Source organism: Antechinus flavipes, chromosome 1 (assembly GCF_016432865.1).
Source record: "Antechinus flavipes isolate AdamAnt ecotype Samford, QLD, Australia chromosome 1, AdamAnt_v2, whole genome shotgun sequence".
Taxonomy (NCBI): Eukaryota; Metazoa; Chordata; class Mammalia; order Dasyuromorphia; family Dasyuridae; genus Antechinus; species Antechinus flavipes.
The window spans coordinates 270510010-270532002 of record NC_067398.1 but is presented as its reverse complement, the minus strand read 5'-3'; the positions used below and the strand labels follow the sequence as shown (position 1 = coordinate 270532002).

The 21993-nt window shown below is 32.8% G+C and overlaps 1 protein-coding gene across 1 annotated transcript in view; it reads right to left on the bottom strand.

Moving 5' to 3' along the window:
* The window catches only part of SNX30 (sorting nexin family member 30), a 191131-nt gene that overhangs the window by 111001 nt on the left and 58137 nt on the right, over positions 1-21993 (bottom strand). The window lies entirely within an intron of this gene.

The window sequence follows — 21993 nt, the reverse complement described above, 5'->3', positions numbered from 1 at the left end:
ATTAGTAGTTTTAACTGTAAATGTGAATGAGGTGAACTTTCCCATAAAACATAAGTGGATAACAGACTGGATTAAAAGACAGAATCCTAAAATAAACTATTCATAAGAAACACAATTAAAGCAGAGTGACACATATAGAGTAAAAGTAAAAGGCTCTATTATGCTTCAGGTGAAGTAAAAAAAAGTAAGGGTAGCCATCCTCCTCTCAGATCAATAAAAAGCAAAAATTGATCTGATTAAAAGAGATAAGAAAGAAAATTATATCTTGCTAAAAGGTACCACAGATATGAAGCAATATCAATATTAAACATACATGCACTAAGTGATGTAACAGCTAAATTCCTTAAGGAGAAGTTAAGAGAGCTGCAAAAAGAATAGACAGCAAAACTATAATAGTGGGAGATCTCAACCTTGCTCTCTCAGAACTAGATAAATCAAATGATAAAATAAATAAGAAAGAAGTTAAAGAGGTAAAAAGAATACTAGAGAAACTAGATATGATAGATCTTTGGAAAAAATTGAATGGAGACAAAAAGGAGTACACTTTCTTCTTGGCAGTTCATGGAACCTATAAAAAAAAAAAATTGACCATATATTAGGACATAAAAACCTCAAAGTCAAATGCAGAAAGGCAGAAATAGTAAATGTATTTTTTTCAGATCACAATGCAATAAAAATTCAATTCAATAAAAAGCCAGGGGAAACTGAATAATCTCATCCTAAAGAATAAATGGGTGAAACAGCAAATCATAGACACAAACAATACTTTCATCCAAAAGAATGACAAAAATGAGAAAATATACCAAAATTTGTGAGATGTAGCCAAAGTGGTAATAAAGGGAAATTTTATATCTCTAGAAACTTATTTGCATAAAATAGTGAAAAAAAAGATCAATAAATTGGGCTTACAACTAAAAAATCTAGAAAAAAGAACAAATTAAAAACCCCCAATCAAATACTAAATTTGAAATTCTAAAGATAAAAGGAGAGATCAATAAAATTGAAACTAAAAAAAACTATTGAATTGATAAACAAAACTAAGAGTTGGTTTTATGAAAAAAAACAAACAAACCAAAATAGATAAAACTTTAAGTTAATTTGATAAGAAAAAGGAAAGAGGAAAATCAAATTTTTAGTCTCAAAAATGAAAAGGGAGAACTATCCACCAATGAAGAAGAAACTAGAGCAATTATCAGGAGTTACTTTGCCCTTATGCCAATAAATTTGACAATCTAAGTGAAATGGAGGAATTCTTACAAAAATATAGATTGCCCAGATTAACAGAAGAGAAATAAATTACTTAAATAGTCCCATTTTAGAAAAAGAAATGGAACAAACTATTAATCAACTCCCAAGAAAAAATCCCCAGGACCAGATTCATTTACATGTGAAGTCTACCAAACATTTAAAGAACAATTAACTCCACTACTATATAAACTATTTGAAAAAAGGATTTCTACCAAACTCCTTTTATGATAGAGACATGGTACTGACACCTAAACCAGGTAGGATGAAAACAGAGAAAGAAAATTATAGACCAATCCCCCTAATGAATATTGATGCAAAAATCTTAAACAAAATATTAGCAAAGAGATTACAAAAAATCATTCCCAGGATAATACACCATGACCAAGTAGGATTTATACCAGGAATGCAGGGCTAGTTCAATATTAGGAAAACTGTTAGCATAATTGACTATATCAATAACCTAATTAACAAAAACTATATGATTATCCCAATAGATGCAGAAAAAGCATTTGACAAAATCCAACACTCATTCGTATTAAAAACACTAGAGAGTATAGGAATAAAAGGACTTTTCCTTAAAGTAGTCAGTAGCATCTATTTAAAACCATCAGCAATCATCATATGTAATGGGGATAAACTAGAACCATTCCCAATGAGATCAGGGGGAAACAAGGTTGCCCACTATCACTATTGCTATTCAATATTGTGTTACAAATGCTAGCCTTTGCAATAAGAGAAGAAAAAAGAAATTAAAGGAATTAGAGTAGGTAACATGGAAACCAAATTATCACTCTTTGCAGATGATATGATAGTATACTTAGAGAATTCCAGAGAATCAACTAAAAAGCTATTAAAAATAATCCACAACTTCAGCAAAGTTGAAGGATACAAAATAAATCCACATAAATCATCAGCATTCTTATACATCACTAACAAAATGCAACAACAAGAGATACAAAGAGAAATTCCATTTAAAATACTATTGATAATATAAAATATTTGGGAATCTATCTGCCAAGGGAAAGTCAGGAATTATGTAAGCAAAACTACAAAACACTTTCCACACAAATAAAGTCAGATCTAAGCAACTGAAAAAATATCAAGTGCTCTTGGATAGGTCAAGCAAATATAATAAAGATGATAATACTCTCTAAACTAATCTATTTATTTAGTGTTATATCAATCAAACTCCCAAGAAACATTTTACTGAACTAGAAAAATTAACAACAAAATTTATCTGGAAGAACAAAAGGTCAAGAATTTCAAAGGAATTAATGAAGAGAAAAGCAAATGAAGGTGACCTAGCTATACTAGATCTAAAACTGTATTATAAAGCAACAGTCATCAAAACCATAGTTGATCAGTGGAATAGATTAGGTTCACAAGACAAAATAAGTCAATAACTACAGCAATCTAGTGTTTGACTAACCCAAAGATCCCAGATTTGGGGATAAGAATTCACTATCTGACAAAAACTGCTGGGAAATTTGGAAACTAGTATGGCAGAAAATAGATATAGACCCACACCTAACACCGTATACCAAGACAAGGTCGAAATAGGAAGGACATAGAATAGTTTACCTCTCAGACCTGTGAAGGAAGAAGGAATTTGTGACCAAAGAAGAACTAGAGATCATTATTAATCACAAAATAGAAAATTTTGATTATATTAAGTTTAAAAGTTTTTGTACAAACAAAACTAATGCAGACAAGATTAGAAGGGAAGCAATAAACTGGAATAACATTTTTACATCCAAAGGATCTAATAAAGGTGTCATTTCTAAAATATATAGAGAAATGACTCAAATTTATAATAGTTCAAGCCATTCTCCAAATGATATGAACAGAAAATTTTCAGATGAAGAAACTGAAACTATTTGTAGCCACATGTAAAGTGCTCCAAATCACTTTTGATCACAGAAATGCAAATCAAGACAATTCTGAGATATCATTATTGTCAGATTGGCTAAGATGACAGGAAAAGATAATGACAACTGTTGGAAGGGATGTGGGAAAACTGGGACACTGATACATTGTTGGTGGAACTATGAATGGATCCAACTATTCTGGAGAACAGTTTGGAACTATCTTCAAAAAGTTATCAAACTATGCATATCCTTTGATCCAGAAGTGCTTCTATTGGGATTATATCCCAAAGAGATCTTAAAAGATGGAAAGGGATCTGTATGTGCAAAAATGTTTGTGGCAGCCCTTTTCATAGTGGTAAGAAATTGGAAACTGAGTGGATGCCCATCAGATGGAGAATGGCTGAACAAATCGTGGCATATAAATACTATAGAATATTATTGTTCTATAAGAAATGATCAGCAGGATGATTTCAGAGAAGCTTGGAGAGACCTACATGAACTGATGCAAAGTGAAATGAGCAGAACCAAGAGATACACAGCAACTACAAACTATATGATGATCAATTCTGATGGATGTGGTTCTCTTCAATATTGAGATAATTCAAACCAGTTCCACTTGTGCAGTGATGAAGAGAACCATCTATACCCAGAGAGAGAACGATGGGAACAGAGTGTGGAACACAGCATAGGATTCTCACTTCTCATTATTTGCTTGCATTTTCTTTCTTTCTTTCTTTTTTTCAGTTTTTCTTTTTCTTCCTTCTTGATCAGACTTTTCCTGCGCAACTGGATGGCTGTGTGAATATGTATGTGTATACACACATACATACACACACACATACACATACACACACTTATTTATTAGATCTGGCATGTATTTCGGCATATTTGGCATGTACTGAACTTCCTGCTGGGTGAGGGCAGGGATGGAGGGAAGAAGGGGAAAATTTGCAGCAGGGGGTTATGCAGGAGTCAATGTTGGAAAAATTACCCATGCATATGCTTTGTGAATAAAAAGCTTTAATAAATAAATTTATAATTTGATTTTATCCTGTGAAATACTTTTTTTATTCCCATTTTAAATAAGAGAAAACTGAAGCAAACAGAACTTAAGGGAGTTGCCCAGAGCTACACAGCTAAAGAATGTTTATGAGGCAGGATTTGAATTCAGGTCTTTCTAACTTTAAGTCTAGTACTTTGTATACTATATGTAGTATATCTGCTTCTAATTAATAATAATAATTTTTAAAAAGGATATAAGAGAATGGCATATAACACAATTCATAGTAATTGAAAACAATGTAAGCCTCAAATTAATTGCAATGACCAATCATGGTCTCAGATTAGAAGTATGGACTAGCCCTTGTGATTTCACTAATATAGTTAAATAACAGATGATAAAACTTAACCCTTTCTTAGAAACTTATACTCTGAGAGACTTGAATGGGCTAATGCTCTCCAAATTTTTAAGTAATACACCTCTAACAGTAAAAAATTTCATATCATATACCTTCATTGTGTATATATTTATGTATAAATTATGTTTGTACTACTACACTAATAAATATGTCTATTATAAAAATTATACAAAAACAGAACTTGAAAGATGCGATAAAGAAGAAATAACACTTGATCCAAGAATTGACAAGAGACACCTGGACTTTACTGGACAGGGTGGTACCATGATAATATCTTTGCTTCAGAAAAATTACTTAGGCAGTTTATATTGGACTAGGGAGAAATTTGAGGAAAAAGACCCATTAGAAGGCAATGAAGTTTCAGACACTTCTAGCTGCATGACCTTGGGCAAGTCACTTAATCCTAATTGTCTCAGGGGGAAAAAAAAAAAAAAGAAGGTGGCAATGAAGTAAAGAGATTACTTGGCCTAGAGTCAGGGAGACTTAAATTCAAATCCAATATTAGATAAGTACTAGCTTTGGGATCCCAGGCAAGTTTGCCTAAGTTCCCTCAAAGATAAAATAGAGATAAGAACAGTATCTATCTCTCAGGACTGCTATGAGTATAAAATGAAAAAATATTTGCAAAGCACTTAGCACAGTCCTTGCCCATAGCAGAAGTTATAAAAGTGTTTATTTCCTTCTTCGCCATCCCCTCCCCTATAGTAAAAGTTCAGATGAAAGGTGATGAGGACTTGGCAAGAGTGAGGTATGTGGGAGAGGAGATTCTTGGATAAACAATACCAAGATTGGGAATAAGGAAATCTGGAAAAGGAATGAATATAATCCAAGATAGATAATGTAATAATATTCACAACTCATCTATGGCTGCTTATCCAATGAGATACTCTATCCCATCCAAAAAAAAAAAAAAAAATCAAAGAATCAGAGCAATTATTCATGTGTCATTGTACACACTCTTTTAAAATTTTTTTTGTTTTATTTATTTAATATTTTCACCAGTTACATTCAAAACAAAAAACAAAATTTTACATTTGTTTCTAAAATGTTTTGAGTTCCAGGTTTTCTCCCTTAACCCATTCACAAATAAGAAGCCACTTGTGAAGTTATGCAAAACATTTCCATAAAAGTCAAGTTATGAAAAAAATAAAGCAGAAAAGTCCTCAAGAAAAATTAAGTTAAAAGAGAGACAGAGACAGATAGACAGAGAGAAACAAAGAAAAGGAATGTTTCAGTATTTATTCAGACACAATCAGTTCTTTCTCTGGATAGAGATAAGATTTTACATTTATAGACATTTACCATATTGGAAAAAAAAACTATTTTTGAATTTGTAGACCCTCTAAAAGGATTTCAGAGATCCCCAGGATTCTCTAGACCATACTTTGAGAATCATTGCACCAAGCCTTCTCAAAAGCTTCCCCTTAGCCACCTGGAGAATACAGAAGCACAATCATAGTATGGCTGCAACAAGTCTAGATCCATAAACTCCAACTAATTAAAAGTAAGAAATTATAAAATTTCCACAATAAAATGTTTTTTTTTTCCTAACTAATCTTGAACACTATTGTTGAAATAACAGAAAGCAGAATTACAATGGAAGTCACTTCATGAGCAAAGGAGTAAACTCAGTAAATCTAAGATAAAGTGAGGACCCTTATGGTAAACCAATTAACACCTTGATTTGTTTACAAACACAAATTTATAATTGAATAACAAACTAGTTAAGTTTTTCCACTTAAAGCAATGCTTGTGGAATAGTTCTGTCAAGAAGTTAAGATGTGGCAGCCAAGGGTAACACTGGCTTTTGATGACAATCTAATTTACAAAATTCTATGGAAGTAAGATGATTAAAGACCACAAGCAGTATGACCTCAAAAAATATCACAAAGTAGTCAAAGAAAAAAATGAAGCCTACTTGGCATGAAATCTAGCTATGCTAAAATAACTTGAAAAAGATAGAAGAAAACAAGAGAGATACAAAATAGAACAGAGTCTCTCTTTTCTCTCCGAACTAAAGAGCAAAATGTAAATACTTGGTATATACACAGATAAATCTGTAGGACTCTTGTAATAATTCCAAAGCATCTTGGAGATCTATGGCACACAAAATAGTAACTCTATCATCTCAATACTATTTGAAGATTAATATGTAGTCAGATCATAATTAGTACTTTTACTCAAAAAAAAAAAAAAAAAGACCATCAAAAGAGCATCAACAACCCATTTTCCTGCTTTCTCATCTCTATAAAAAAGATAACACACCTTTACTAAGAATGGACCACATTGAGGATATCCTCAATGAAAAAAAAAAAGTTGCCTTAGGAAATGTTTTCATGAGTTATATCTTTCAAGTTATGTCACTGACTGAAAAGAATACAGACTGAAATGCTGAGGTATTTCAAAAATTAATTGACTTGATGAAACAAAATACAACCCTGAAAGTCTCCTCAGCTATTTCTTACTTATAAGTAAAAAAACAAGACTCCACATTAAGAACAAACATTAAGTTTGTTCAGCGGCCTAATTACTTAAGAACAAGTAAGATATTCACCAGGGTGATATATTCACAGGCTTTTGTCATGACTATGAGAGATGCCCTGTGTAAGACCAAAACAAAATAAGGAGTTCAAATTGATTGCAAGATTTTCCAAATGATTCTATTCACAAGTGAGACCATACAAAATTATTTCAATAACATAGCCTTTCTTGACAAATTTATACAGAAAGGAAATAGCTCGAGTCACCCATACAGCTAGAAAAACTTAGTGGAGAAAAAACAAATATTGTTTTTCAATTGCTGACAAACTGTCATCAATGGACAGATAAATTCAAGAGCCTCTTCCTGTCACCCTCACATACTGTCTTCAGGGCTTCTACTCTAAACCTCCGGAGTCATTATTCAGGAATACAATTCTTGGAAGATATGCAACTTATTAATAATCTGCACAACTGTAGCCCTTACCTCCTTAGCAACCACAATTATCTATAATTCCCAAAACAAAGTTCTTTCTACAAAAAATTCCTTGGCACCATGAGAAAGGAAAATTATTTGGTGCATGGAAATGATGCTCATAAAGATGAGTTATTCTCTACTTTGTGGATGCAAACCACTGGCCCTTTCCACCTGATTTGCAGCCAAAACCTCCTATATATGTTTTTCCTTATCAGAAGGTAAGCTGCTTGACAGCAGACACTTTCTTATTTTTCATGGTATCCCCAGTGCTTAGTCAACAGTAGCACTTTACAATTAGTAAGTACTTAATAAATACCTTTTCATTTATTCATTATAACATGTGATAAGGCAAGAAGCCACAGATTAGTCTGTCGACATTTCTACCTTGGACAAGTGCTACAGATGAATAATAAATCAAACTACACATCAAACCTGGTGAAGTTATAATTTCTGCAAATCATAGAACATTACAAGCCTAGGAAACTCATAATTACAAATAACTCAAAGGAAAATCAATGGGACAACTCATGGAGAGAAGTTATTAAGAATGGTTTACATGTAAATAGTGGCATTAAAGATACTATCAAAAGTAAAAATGGCCAGAAAAAGATGTGAGCTGGACACATAGAAAGAAAGCCTATGATTCACTTTTTTCCCTGATTTTTTTTTCTCTCATGGTTCTTCTCTTTTGTTCTGATTTTTCTCCTCCCAACATGATTCATAAAGAAATGTGTATTACCATGTGTAAAAAATATTTGTAGCAGCTCTTTTTGTGATGGGAAGGAACTGGAAACTGAGTGGATGTCCATCAGAGGGAGAATAGTTGAATAAGTTATGGTATATGAATGTTATGGAACATTATTGTTCTATAAGAAATTATAAGCAGGATAATTTCAGAAAAGCCTGGAGAGACTTGCTAAGGGAAGTGAGTAGAACCAAGAGAACATTGTACACAGCACCAACATTATATCTTGACCAATTCTGACAGACATAGCTCTTTTCAACAGTGAGGTAATTCAGGCCAGTTCCAGTAGTCTTGTAATGGAGAGAGCCATCTGTACCCAGAGGGGAACTGTGGATCACAATACAGTATTTTCAATTTTATATTATTGTTTGCTTGCATTTAATTTTTTCTTATTTTTTTTTCCTTTTTGATCTGATTTTTCTTGTTCAGCACAATAATTGTGGAAATATGTATAGAAGAATTGCGCATGTTTAACATATATTGGATTACTTGCTGTCTAGGGAAGGGAGTGGGAGAGGGGAAGAAGAAAAAAATTTTGAACACCAGAATTTACAAGGGTGAATGTTGAAAACTATGCATATGTTTTGAAAATATAAAGCTTTAAATCTAGAATTATGCCCAAAAAGTTATCAAACTGTGCATACCCTTTGATCCAGCAGTGTTACTTCTGGGCTTATATCCCAAAGAAATACTAAAGAAGGGAAAGGGACCTGTATGTGCCAAAATGTTTGTGGCAGCCCTGTTTGTAGTGGCTAGAAACTGGAAATTGAATGGATGCTCATCAATTGGAGAATGGCTGGGTAAACTGTGGTATATGAATGTTATGGAATATTATTGTTCTGTAAGAAATGACCAGCAGGATGAATACAGAGAGGCTTGGAGAGACTTACAAGAGCTGATACTAAGTTAAATGAGCAGAACCAGGAGATCATTATACACTTCGACAACGATATTGTCGTATTAGGACGTATTCTGATGGAAGTGGATTTCTTTGGCAAAGAGACCTAACTCAGTTTCAATTGATAAATGATGGACAGAAGCAGCTACACCCAAAGAAAGAACACTGGGAAACAAATGTGAACTATTTGCATTTTTGTTTTTCTTCACGGGTTATTTTTACTTTCTGAATCCAATTCTCCCTGTGCAACAAGAGAACTGTTCGGTTCTGCAAACATATATTGTATCTAGGATATATTGCAACATATCTAACATATAGAACTGCTTACCATCTAGGGGAGGGGTTTGAGGGAGGGAGGGGGAAAATCAGAACAGAAGCGAGTGCAAGGGATAATGTAAAAAAATTACCCTGGCATGGATTATGTCAATATAAAGTTATTATAAAATTAAATTAAATTAAAAAAAATACAAAGCTTTATAATAAAAAAGAAATGTGTGTTTAAAAGTTAATATAAATATATAACCAGAAAAAATAAAACAATTAATTTAAAAAGTAAGAAGGGCACCCTTTGAAGTAGAGCATACATTAAAGATTTATAAGAAAATATAGAAAAAAATCTCATAGCTTTAAAATAATGTATATGTGATCAAGGAACTTCTCATTTCAATGACACTATAAAACTAATGTTTACAAAGGTAAAACAATGAGGACAAATATGTTTGATAGTTTGTTGTCATAAAACAAATTTTCAACTATGAAGAAATATAGAGACCCATCAGAACAAGTTAAGAAAAATATATTTTACAGATTCTTTGACAAAGAGAGCTTAGGCAATGGAAACCAAAAGAGAACATTTACTTTAATGAGGAATGGTAATTTTGAAAGAGAATGTTATCCTGAAAAGGGATAGAAAACTTTGGAAGTAGACGTCCAAAAAGGTAAATACTTGAAATGGTTTTGATTCATTCATCATATACCAGATACTTATCACCATATCTTTTATTTCTTAAAATGTTTTTCTAAGATTGAATCCTAACTATGGAATTACTAGATCAAAAATTACAATTGGTTTTATGATTCTTGTTGTATAATTCCACTATGAAATCGTTGTACAAATTAGTAGTCTTCCCAGTGATGTATTGGAATGCCTGCTTTCTCATAGACTCATCAACATCGGATTTCATCATTTTAAAGTATTTTTTGCCCTTTCCCTTCTTTTTTTCTTGATTATGGAATTTGAGCATCTTTTCATGTGGTAAACAATTTGTTTTTCTTCTTTAGTAAACTTTTTGCCTTTTTTGCCTTATTTGTTGTTAGTCCTTCATTTTTTAAGAGAACCAATGACATGGGTCATGTCTTGACTTCTACCTGAATTGGATTTAAGTAAAGATATGCACAGTCATTATCCTTACTCTCTCTTCCAGTCATTGGAGTCCAGAGACAGAATACAAGTCAAGACAACTATCAGTAGCCCAGGGTGCAGTGGATGACCTTGATATCTCTGATGTCTAACCAAACTCTAAGTGCTTCAGCCACTTTCATGACCATGGAACAAATTTATCCACTCCTAACAGCAGGGGAAGTCTTCCTATGTTCAAGATAGATATCCCCTTAATTCAGTAACAGGTTTGAAGCTCATCTAGTTAAACTCATTTGCTGAGACCTTTAGAAGGATATGAATACTGCACATGCTACAGTAACTTCTTGAAGCCGCAGGTGAGGTTTATAATAGTATATATCAATACAATTAAACATGTTTATGCTATTTACTATTGTGATGCTGAACAGATAAAATTTGTTTCTAAGAACTCAAAGTTTCAGAAAGATAAAGAGATTGTAATTACATACCTAGCTACTTTATTTTTTTTCTTACTTTTTTTTTTTCCACCTAGCCACTTTAAATAATTTCAAATCTCTAGGCTTAGCTAGCTTGTACCTAGGTGCTGAATTCACTCTCATATGTCATCATGAAATCACCATTTTTAATCTTTGAAGAGAAATAGAAAGATACCAAAGGCCTGGAAACTGGCAAATGCCTATCTGATTTTCAAAAGAAAAAAAGAAGCAGAAAATAAAAACTGACTTATGTGTACAATACCAATCACCAGCAAAATTTGAGAACAGATGGTTAATCAGATCACTAAGAAAACAAAACAGCAGTAACTATGATCCAACTTAATATAAGTAAAAACAAGAACAAATCACACCAAACTAACTGCATTTTTTTTTTTTTTTTTTTGGTGTGGAGGGCGGTGAAGAGTTTGTGTTACCACACTGATAGATCAGGGTGTTGTAGATAATAAACATTCTGTAATAAGTATTCTGAGGGTTTGGGGCAACATCTCTTAGTATATAGCTTTATGAATAAGATAAGAGGAATATGTTTGGGAGGATATGAGAGTGTTTTGAAGGACAGCTAAACTGTCCATAGATCAAAGTCAATGAAGAGGGTGGGTGGCTAGTCACCTGTTGCAGGATTTCATCCTTAGGCCTGTTCTATTCAACATTTTTGCCCATGATATGAATGAAAGCAGAGGGTAAATTTATCAAATTTTTACATGATATTAAGCAGATAAGAATAGCTAACATTAATGACACTGCTGAAACCTGTGATGTAAGAAAAGGCCAGAAATGAGCAAACTGCCTCTATTCATGCAATTCTGCAGCTTAATGCCTTAAAATATTGTCTGAGGATTCTAAGAAATTAAATACTGGCCAGTTTCAATGGTCTTGTAATGGAGAGTGAACTCAGAGAAAGGACTATGGAGACTAAGTGAGAATCACAACATAGTATTTTCACTTTTCTACTTGTTGTTTGCTTGCATCTAGTTTTCTTTCTCATTTTCCCCTTTTTGATCTGATTTTTCTTGTGCACCACAATAATTGTGGAAATATGTATAGAAGAACTGCACATCTTTAACATATATTAGATTACTTGTTGTCTAGGGGAGGGAAATGTTTTAAAAATAAAAAGCTTTAAATTTTTTTTAAATCACCTAAGTGGCCACAATTAGAAAAAATATATTTTTCATTATAACTTTTTATTGACAGAACATATGTAAGGGTAATTATTTACAACATTATCCCTTGCATTCACTTCTGTTCTGACTTTTCCCTTCCCTCTCTCCACCCCCTCCCCTAGATGGCAGGCAGTCTTATACATGTTAGCTATGTTATAGTATATCCTAGATACAATATATATGTACAGAACCATACTTCTCTTGTTGCACAAGAAGACACAATTAGAAAATATTAAAACCACATCATAGAGATTATCTAATAACATATAATGGTCCTCACTTTGTAATTGAGAAAGCAGAAAAATAAAGTGAAAAAAGTCAACCACCCCACCAAAAGCAGAATTGAGAACACAACAGTTATTAATTTTTAAATTATTATTGTTTTTAATTATGTCACACTGCTGTCTTCAACCATGAAATAAAAATTAGCTATGTCCTCAAGAAAAAAGTTTGTTACCTTAGTCCTTTCAGCATCATGTCTAACCAAATGTGTAGACTTACGATTAATGACAAAGATATTGTCATTAACATGTCCACCTAAAGTTAATGATAGGAAAATCATTTAGTCCACCATAGGGGAAAAGATCTGGATGGATCTAAGATTCCATTGCTATTGGGAACTTCCAGATGAGGAAACTCCCTCCACCAATGCATGTTGGAAACTTTTCTGTAACATATAGTCTTACAAAGTCTTAAGTTAAATGACTTGTTTAGGATCACACAGTTATATATCAGAGACAGGACTTAAACCTTGATCTTCCAAACCCCAAAGTCAGCTTTCTGTTTACTATAGAATACTACTTCTTGCAGCTTTCATTAATTAAATCTTATTTTTTCACATTGCAAATGGCCTACTTTTTAATTTCATTAAAAAAAAATCTCTAACCCTCTTTCACAAACAAGCAAAAGTTTCAATTTCTTATTAACTTTTTCAACAATTTCTAAATTCCAAAGTAATGAAAATTGGGTGTTTACAATAATAAAAATAAAATACTTAACAGATATTCACTATCAGGCATGGATTCTTTTTATGTTATTCATACTCATATTCTTTGAACAGCCAAATGATGGATGTAACTGCTATTACAATATTTGCTCACTTTGCAGAAGGAAGAATCCTAACTTCAAGGCAAAATTTCCAGTGCTAGAAGTAACCACTGAGCTCGTTGGTTTTTGGTTTTTTTGTGAAATGAAATTGGTCCAACTCAAGGGGAAAAAAAAGAAGTTAAATGCCCTTATCAGGTTAACAGCTAGTATGTGTGAGAGGTAGCTTTGAATCAAGGTCATCTTTATTCAAAGGCCAGCTCTCTATGTCATTTCGTTTTCTCAGTTACACATTATACAACCAAAATAACAAACAATTAAAATTAAGATTTAGAATTACATAATTTTAACAAGTTAGAAAAACAGGCCCAAACCAACAAGATTAAATTTAAACAGACTAAGTATGTCTGCACTTAATGTGTTTTTTAAGGTTTTTTTTTTTTTTTAAGTTATTTAAATCCAAAATGGAGTTGATATGGCTAAAATCTCATTTGTGAGACAAAAAAAACCCAAGATACCATAAATAAAGTATTTCACCATATAAATCTAGCTATTATATTTTATTTTTAAAGTCTTGGGCATTTTAACCAAAAACAATGAGACAGCTTCCCTCAAAAAAGTGAAGGTGACATTTGTCATCTCTAGGGTTTCATCTTGTTATCCTAAACAATATTAACATAAGAATGCAAATCAGAAAAAAAAAAAAAAAAGAAAGAAAGAAAGAAAAAGAATTTTACTGTACTCTATTCTACTCATCGCACTCTGAAGCGCTGCGTTCAATTTTGAGATACTGACAAAAGAGAATACATTCAGAGAAGAGGAACCAGAATGGCAAGAGATTTAGAAGTTATTTCATATGAAAAACAAGGAAAGGATCTGGGGAAAAAAAGACTTTAGTGAGCCACAAGTCTCACACAACATAGGCACTAATAAGCAAAAAGAAGTTATGAAGTATATGAAGGACTGTCATGAAGAGAAAAATGAATGTGCTGGTTCTTTTTGACCACAACAGGCAAAATTAGGATAACACAGATTCATAGCTTCATTATTCCCAATTTGGAGGTAGAATATGGCTGAATATAAAAACTTTAGAAACAAGATTGTCCATATGGAATGAGGAAGTGAGTGTTCTACAAACAAAAGTAAGATGATTATCAGGAATGTGGTTTGTTAGTTTTTTTTTTTTGTTTGTTTTTAATATCTTGGGTGGAAGGTTAGACAAGCCAAGATTTCTATATTTCCCTTGTAATGGAATCCTGGGACAATTTAAGAGAAGGGAAGCTCCTCCCTCTGAGATGAGTCCCAGCCAAAAAGTAGGAGAAAGGACAAGCTTCTGAGGTTGGATTCTCATTATCCACAAGATCACTCAGCCCTAGGTCAGTTAGACTAGATAAAAAAAGAGCAAAGAGAAAAAAAGATGGTAACTTTTCAGAGAAGAAATGACATCTTAACTTTCTTTTTCTTTTTTCTTTTTTAAAGAGTATGCAGTCTCAGTATGAACACAAATAATAAATATTCACGCCATGGGCTTCTAAACTCTGGATGGATACCAGGTAAGGTGTCAACAGGATAGGTAAAGCATTCTGATAGAGAATACAGGTTTCCAAATATATTTTATGGGATGATAATTACACAGTAAGAAGGATGGAGTCAATATGGTAAAGTGAGCTTAACCAATTTAACCTTTTAAACATTTTTTTTTTTTAAGATAGCAGCAAATCAAATTCTGAGAAAGATTTTTTTTAAAAAGCCATACAGAGTTATTTTATTGTATTTTATTTTATTTTACTTAGTTTAGTTTATTTCCAGCACATGAAAGCTTAAGAGGACAGAGAGGTCTATAGACCCTGAAGTGGAGCTGGCCAGGAGTGCTACACAACAGAAATCACACTGGTGGGGAGACTTAAAGGAAGCAACAGAAGCAGTAGAAGGGCACCCAAAACATAAAGACATAAATAAAGAGACTGAATAGCTGTCAAAAAAAAAAAGATTACAGAGAACCCCTGTGATAAAACCAAGCACAAAACTGGGCATTATTTAGTATCTACACATTCATAATGACATCTAGTTTTGGGTTACAGTCTTAAGGCAGAGATTAGTTGTTGTGGTACTGAGAGAGCAGTAGCCCTCCCTTGGTAAAGATGAGAGTGCAGATTAGAACGACAATGATAAAAACTCTCTTTGGAACCCACAACCTTGTAAGCATTAAAAACCTACAGGCCCCAGAAAGAACTAGAAAAACTAAGGCCAGACATCTTCCTAATTCTAACAAAGTCAAGAAATGGCATAGAAAAATTAGTAAATAGCAACGACAACAAAAGAATGTGATCATAAAAAGGAAACTCAAGAAATAAACTCAGAAGACAATGTGAAAATATTTACAAGCAAAGTCCTGAAGAAAGATGCAGACTGATACTAGTCCAACAAGAATTCCTAAAAAACTAAACAAATATATATATATATTCTCCCCCAATTTTTAAAATCAAATTAGAATAGTAAAGGAAAAAAAAAAAAGGAGGATACTTGTATAGGGCAGGACCTTTGGAGAAATATACTTAAGGCTCTGTATGATTAGATTTAATCCTACAACAAAGTGTTAACTCAGTGGAATTGACATGACAATGGTTATTTAGCTTAGCATTCCAGTTCTCTAGTTCAGTATGATTGATTTAATCTTACAACAAATAATGGTTCCCTAGTGATAAAATTATCGGTTTATACTCAGTATAGTGTAATGATGTATTTGCAATAGAGTATATAAACTGGGGACAATCTCTTGCCATTCTAGTTCCTCTTCTCTGAATATATTCTCTTTTGTCAATGTCCCAAAATTGAATGCAGGACTTCAGAGGTTCAATGAGTAGTATAGAATACAAAGTAGCATAGAGACAGAAAAGACTTGACCAGCTCCTAGTGGCTCTCCTACCTCCTGCATTCCTCCACTGAAACCAAGATCCATTCCCCAGGACCTCCAAAAAGCTAGTCTGGCCTCAGAAAAAGGAGACAGACTGTGAAGGAGATAATAACAGATTGTGAAGGAGATAATAAAAGACTTTGGACTTTATTCCTGACTATTCTTGTGGTGATTATTCTGCTGAAATCAATGCTGGTCCAAAAGACCTCCAAAAAGCTAACTAGAACATTACAGGTGGTGGAGATGAGAGCAATGAGAGAAAATTATTAAAAGAGAATTAACAACTTGCAAAAGGAGGCACAAGAAATACCCAAGAAATTACATTAAAAATCAGAATTGGCCAAATGGTAAAAGAGGTATAAAACTCATTGGATAAAATAATACCTTAAAAACTAAAACTGGTAAGGTGAAAACTAATGACTCCATGAGATATCAAGAAACAATAAAACAAAAGAATTAAATCTGTAGAAGAAAATGTGAAATAGCTCATAGAAAAAAACAGCTGACTTGGAAAACAGATAAAGGAGAGATAATTTAAGACTTATTAGACTCCTTGAAAACCATGATCAGAAAAAAAAAAAAAGCATAGACTTCACATTTGAAGAAACTGATGGAAAGAATCTCAGATATTTTAGAATTAGAGAGCAAAGTAAAAATTAAAAGAATCCATTGATTACTACCCTGAAAGAGATTTCAAAATGAAAACTCTACCAGGAATATTTTAATCAAATTCCAGAGCTTCCAAGTCAAGGAGAAAATATTGCCAAATAGCCAGAAAGAAATAATTCAAACAATGTGGAGTAACTACACAGGAAGAAAGTAAACTTCGGCATAAAAACTGAAAATGTAAAGCTAATCCACCATGGGCATTCCTAGATTGAGTCTACAATTCTCTGCTCCTTTTAGTATATATTTTTGTCTCTCAGGGATTTCATCCAGTCCTACAGTTTCAAGTGTTAAGTGTTAAAGAAGATTGAGAATCTTTGTCTTTACCCCCATCTGCTTCCTGAAGTTCCGTCTTCCACTGCCTGCAGGGTACTTTCACTTGGCTGTTTCATTGTTCCCTAATAACTGTCAAAATGTCTAACAAGGGAAAACTTTCCACAACTGTTTTCCTCTCCCAGCTTCCCTATTTCTTTCAAAGGCATATATCATTACTCTCTCCATCACTGGACTAAAAAAAACTCATGATCATCTCTGACTCTTTTTTCTCCCTTATTTCCCTCTCTGTGAAAGGAGCCAGAAAGGGGGAAAGTTTGGACAAAATGACCTGTGAGGATCTTTCCAGCTCTAAATTCATGTCCCCCAATCCAATTGGAAATTGTTCTATTTTTCAGTCCTCTTCTTTATCCTCTTTTTTCCCCATTTCCTTTCACTATTATGTGAATCAGGACTATTATCATTTCATGCCTGGATTACAGCAAGTTGCCTAACTGGATTCAGTAATTCCAGTACCTTTCCATCTTCATTACATTCAGCATATTACCCCCCTGAAGTAACACTTTCATGACCCACTATTAAGTCTTCAATGGATCTTTGTGGCCTATTCAATAAAGATCAAATGTAGTTAAAGTCCTTCATGATTAGACTCTAACCTAGGCATTTAAAGTCCTTCATGATTAGGCTCTAACCTAGTAGAACAATATTGTCTCATAATTCATAACTATTTCAAAATCTCTTTCCCCAAACTCTGTCCCAACAGCTCTAATCATTTTGATTCACCCGTGATTATTTTATTTACAGAGGAAAGAATTATAGATTTGTGTTAGAGGACATTGTTTCAAAAGCATTTTGTAAACTTTAAAACACAACAAAAATGGCAGCTATTATTATTACTACATACATGACCTTTAGCAAATGATATCTTCTTTGATTTTCAGTTGCTTGACCTTTAAAATGAGCAGATTTTACTAAATGACCTCTGAGGTCCTATATATAGGAAATATGAGCATTCTCTCCAGCAGTGAAGATCAGACTTCCATGACTTCTCATCCTGTATAATTCTTACCCAAGTTTCCCCATAATTCAGCTACCAACAATTAATCAATAACTATTTACTAGGCACCTACTATGTGTCAGGCACTGGGAATGCAGATCAATAAATGTAACAATCCCTATTCCTAAGGAGCTTATATTCTAGGTTGGCAGTTGACAGGGACATACAAACAAATATTTAGAACAAAGAGAATAAATATAGATAAAATTATTAAAATACTTGTAGTTCCAGTAGGAGGACATTAGTGGCCAGATCAGCAAAGATGGTACTTGAGGAGCCAAATTGTAAAGGACTTTAAAAGCTAGAGGGAGAAGTTTATATTCAAGTCTATAGGCAAAAAGAAAAACCACAAAAGTTAATGGAATTATAGGGTCCCTTGGGCACTTAAGAAAAATCATTTTTGCTGAAGTATGAAGGATGGACCAAAGATGGGAGAGACTTGAGACTATTCATTCAACATTCAAAAGGCAATGCTCTTGTTTATTTAGTATCCTCAGGAATATGAATATATTGCCTGGGCAGTCTCTCATTTTTGGTATATGACCAGTTTATTTTCTTTTTGTAGTAACACACATCTCTGATAATGTCTTATGTGCAATTTATTGTGGGCAAATAATCTCTAGTATCCAGAAAAACTGGTCTAGATGACACAGTGTATGGCACATTGGGTTTGGAGTCAGGAAGGCCCAAGTTCAAATCCTGCATCAGACATTTACTAGGTGGGTGACCCCAGGTAGCTCACTTAACCCCCTATATACCCCAGGTAACAAAACTTCCTGGGATAGGAATAACATGTGGGGATAATGGGGATAAGAATAGCACCTACCTCCCAGGATTGTTGTAAGGATCCAGTGAGATAAAACTTTTAAAGCACTCAGCAGAGTAGGTGCTTAATAAATGTATACATTTCATCTTCTGTCTCCATAGCTTTAAATCTATTATTTCCTCATCTACACCTTTAAAAATCCCTACTATGCATGCAGAAATGCTCATTTGATGAATAAAGTTCAAAATTTAGAAAAATAAAATTCTAAGAATCCCTAGCTCTTCATCAATGAAATATTAAAAGAAATGTTCAGAAGAGAACAGAAGGTTCTTCTTCTGTTTAAATCAAAATCAAATTAAAAAATTGGTTGCTTTGAAACTAAAGTATTAAATTTATAATTAAAAAAAAGAAACAAGGTGGACATAGTAAAAACTGGCAGTCTTCTTTTTCTATTCTTTGTATAAGGATATGTTCATATTTATTGAAATTTGTCAAGTTCAAGATAACAAAAAACTAATTTAAAAAAAAAGAATTTTATATTATTGTTCTGTAAGAAATGACCAACAAGATGATTTCAGAAAGGCCTGGAGAGACTTACACGAACTGATGCTGAGTGAAACGAAGCAGGGCCAGGAGATCATTATATACTTCAACAACAATACTATATGATGATCAATTCAGATGGACCTGGCCATCTTCAGCAATGAGATGAACCAAATCAGTTCCAATGGAGCAGTAATTAATTGAATCAGCTACACTCAGCGAAAGAACTCTGGGAGATGACTAAGAACTATTAAATTGAATTCCCAATCCCTATATTTTTTTTGTCTGCCTGCATTTTGGATTTCCTACACAGGCTAACTGTACAATATTTCAGAGTCCGATTCTTTTTATACAGCAAAATAACGGTTTGGTCATGTATACTTATTTTGTATTTAATTTATACTTTAATATATTTAACATCTACTGGTCATCCTGCCATCTGGGGGAGGAGGTGGGGGGAAGGAGGGGAAAAGTTGGAACAAAGGGTTTGGCAATTGTCAATGCTGTAAAATTACATATAACTTGCAAATAAAAAGCTATTAAAAAAATAAAAATAAAAAAGAATTCTAGCTCTCTTCAAAAGGGGCTCCTCATCTACATGAGATCCTTTCTGAGTCTTTCCCCCAGTTATGAATGCCTAAAAATTTTAAAATATACACATGATAAACTTAAAGAATTTATTTTTAAGTATAAGTGTAGCTTCGCCAGAGAGAACATAAGTTTCTTATAGACAAGTGTTGTTCTATTTTTGTTACTGTGTACAAAGCACTTAGTATAATGGATTGAATGTTAATTGAGAGAAAATATACTACGCGGCTTTTTAAAAAAACTAATATGTATATTTCTATTGCTTTTTAAGTTATTTCACAAGAAGGAACTTTATCCAGTCCCTCTATACCCATATTTCAACAATATTTTCCTCCTATAGTATGTATGATACAGATTTTGCTAGATGACCCTTGAAGTCCTACATTTAGGAAACATGAGCATTCCCTCCAGCAAAAGTCAAACACTGTATAGTAGGGAACAACTCATTCAGTGTCTTATCAAAAACATGCAAAAGATTCATATCTTTGGAGGGGAAAAATTACCCACTTTCAACTGAAATTCATAATGTACACTGTGAAATGATACACTTTCTAAAAAGGGTTTTCCATTTCATTGTCCTTTCACCACCACCACCCGACAACCTCCCATTCTCCTCCCCCCTTTTTGGCACTCATTTTAATAGCCTCAAAGGATTTTGTGATTATAAGTAAATTTACAACATATAACCATCTAAATAAAATATTGACACCTCCCTGTTTGTAAGATGATCCATAAAGATTTAAGACAACATTCCTAACACCTTTAAAATATGTGACAAAATATTCATGAGACAGTTTTAAAAACACTGCTCAGGTATCTTGGCAGAAAGGATAAACCTTAGCATTACAGTTAAATTTTTTTAAGTGCAAATTTAAGAAACACTAATGAAGGAGAATTTTTCTTAGTTTTGTGTTATATTTGGGTTAATTGCTGAAATATGAAAAAGGATTACCTTCCCACACAACTAACTTCTGAAATATTAGAAAAAAAAATGATTAAATCAAAATTAGGAAAAAATCATATTGGATTAGAAAAATATTATTTAAAGGAAACACATTTAATCCAAAAGACTAAAATAGGGTCAAAATGAAAAAAAAATGGTCTAAAATTTGCCATACTACTGACAACTTTAAAAAAAAAAAATCAAAGTTGGATTCAAATCAAAGAATTAAAAGAAATGAGTAGATCTTTTGCTAAAATGAACAGCTTTAACTTAAATCAACAATATGATGGATTTCATCATCTTAATATCAATCTATGATAATTAAATTAATCTGGTACTTCTATTAAACTATCTACCTAGTTACCATGTTTTCAAGTTAAGTTTGTGTTGCTTTGTACCTATTGACATGACTTAGTATGTAGATAATTACTTTTAAATTTCCTAATTCAGAGAGAAAAGAAGGTGTTTAACAAGAGCTCTAACAGTAAACAAAGACATTAAGAAGTAAGAAAAATACCCTCTTTTCTCTCTAAAGTGAAAGGAAGGGTAATAATAGCAGATACATCATAGGATTGCTATGAGGATCAAATAAGATTTACAAATAAAATTTACAAACACACATAAGTACTTTGTAAATTTTAAGTAATATATAAATGCTAGCTGCTAGTTATTAAGTTCTTCATGTGTAAAATGAATTTTACTAGATAATTTCTCAGAGCTCTTCTTGCTCCAGCAAGTTATGAATCCAAAGTTCAAAATAGCAGGAGATAAGGATACAAAGATAAATTATAGCATGGAGCCTCTGGAGTTTGTTGAAAAAAGGGAGATAATTTGATGAATCTATCAATTAACAAACTTTAATTAAGCACCTACTATATGCCAAGTATTGTGTTAATGTAAGCAAAAGATAGTTTCTTGCCCTCAAGAAGTTCACAATCTAATGAATCAGACCACTATCACTAGTGCCTAGCCCAAAGTAAATGCTTAACAAATGGCTGGTTACTGACTGATTTCCAGTTCAAAATATATTATGTTATCCTTATAAT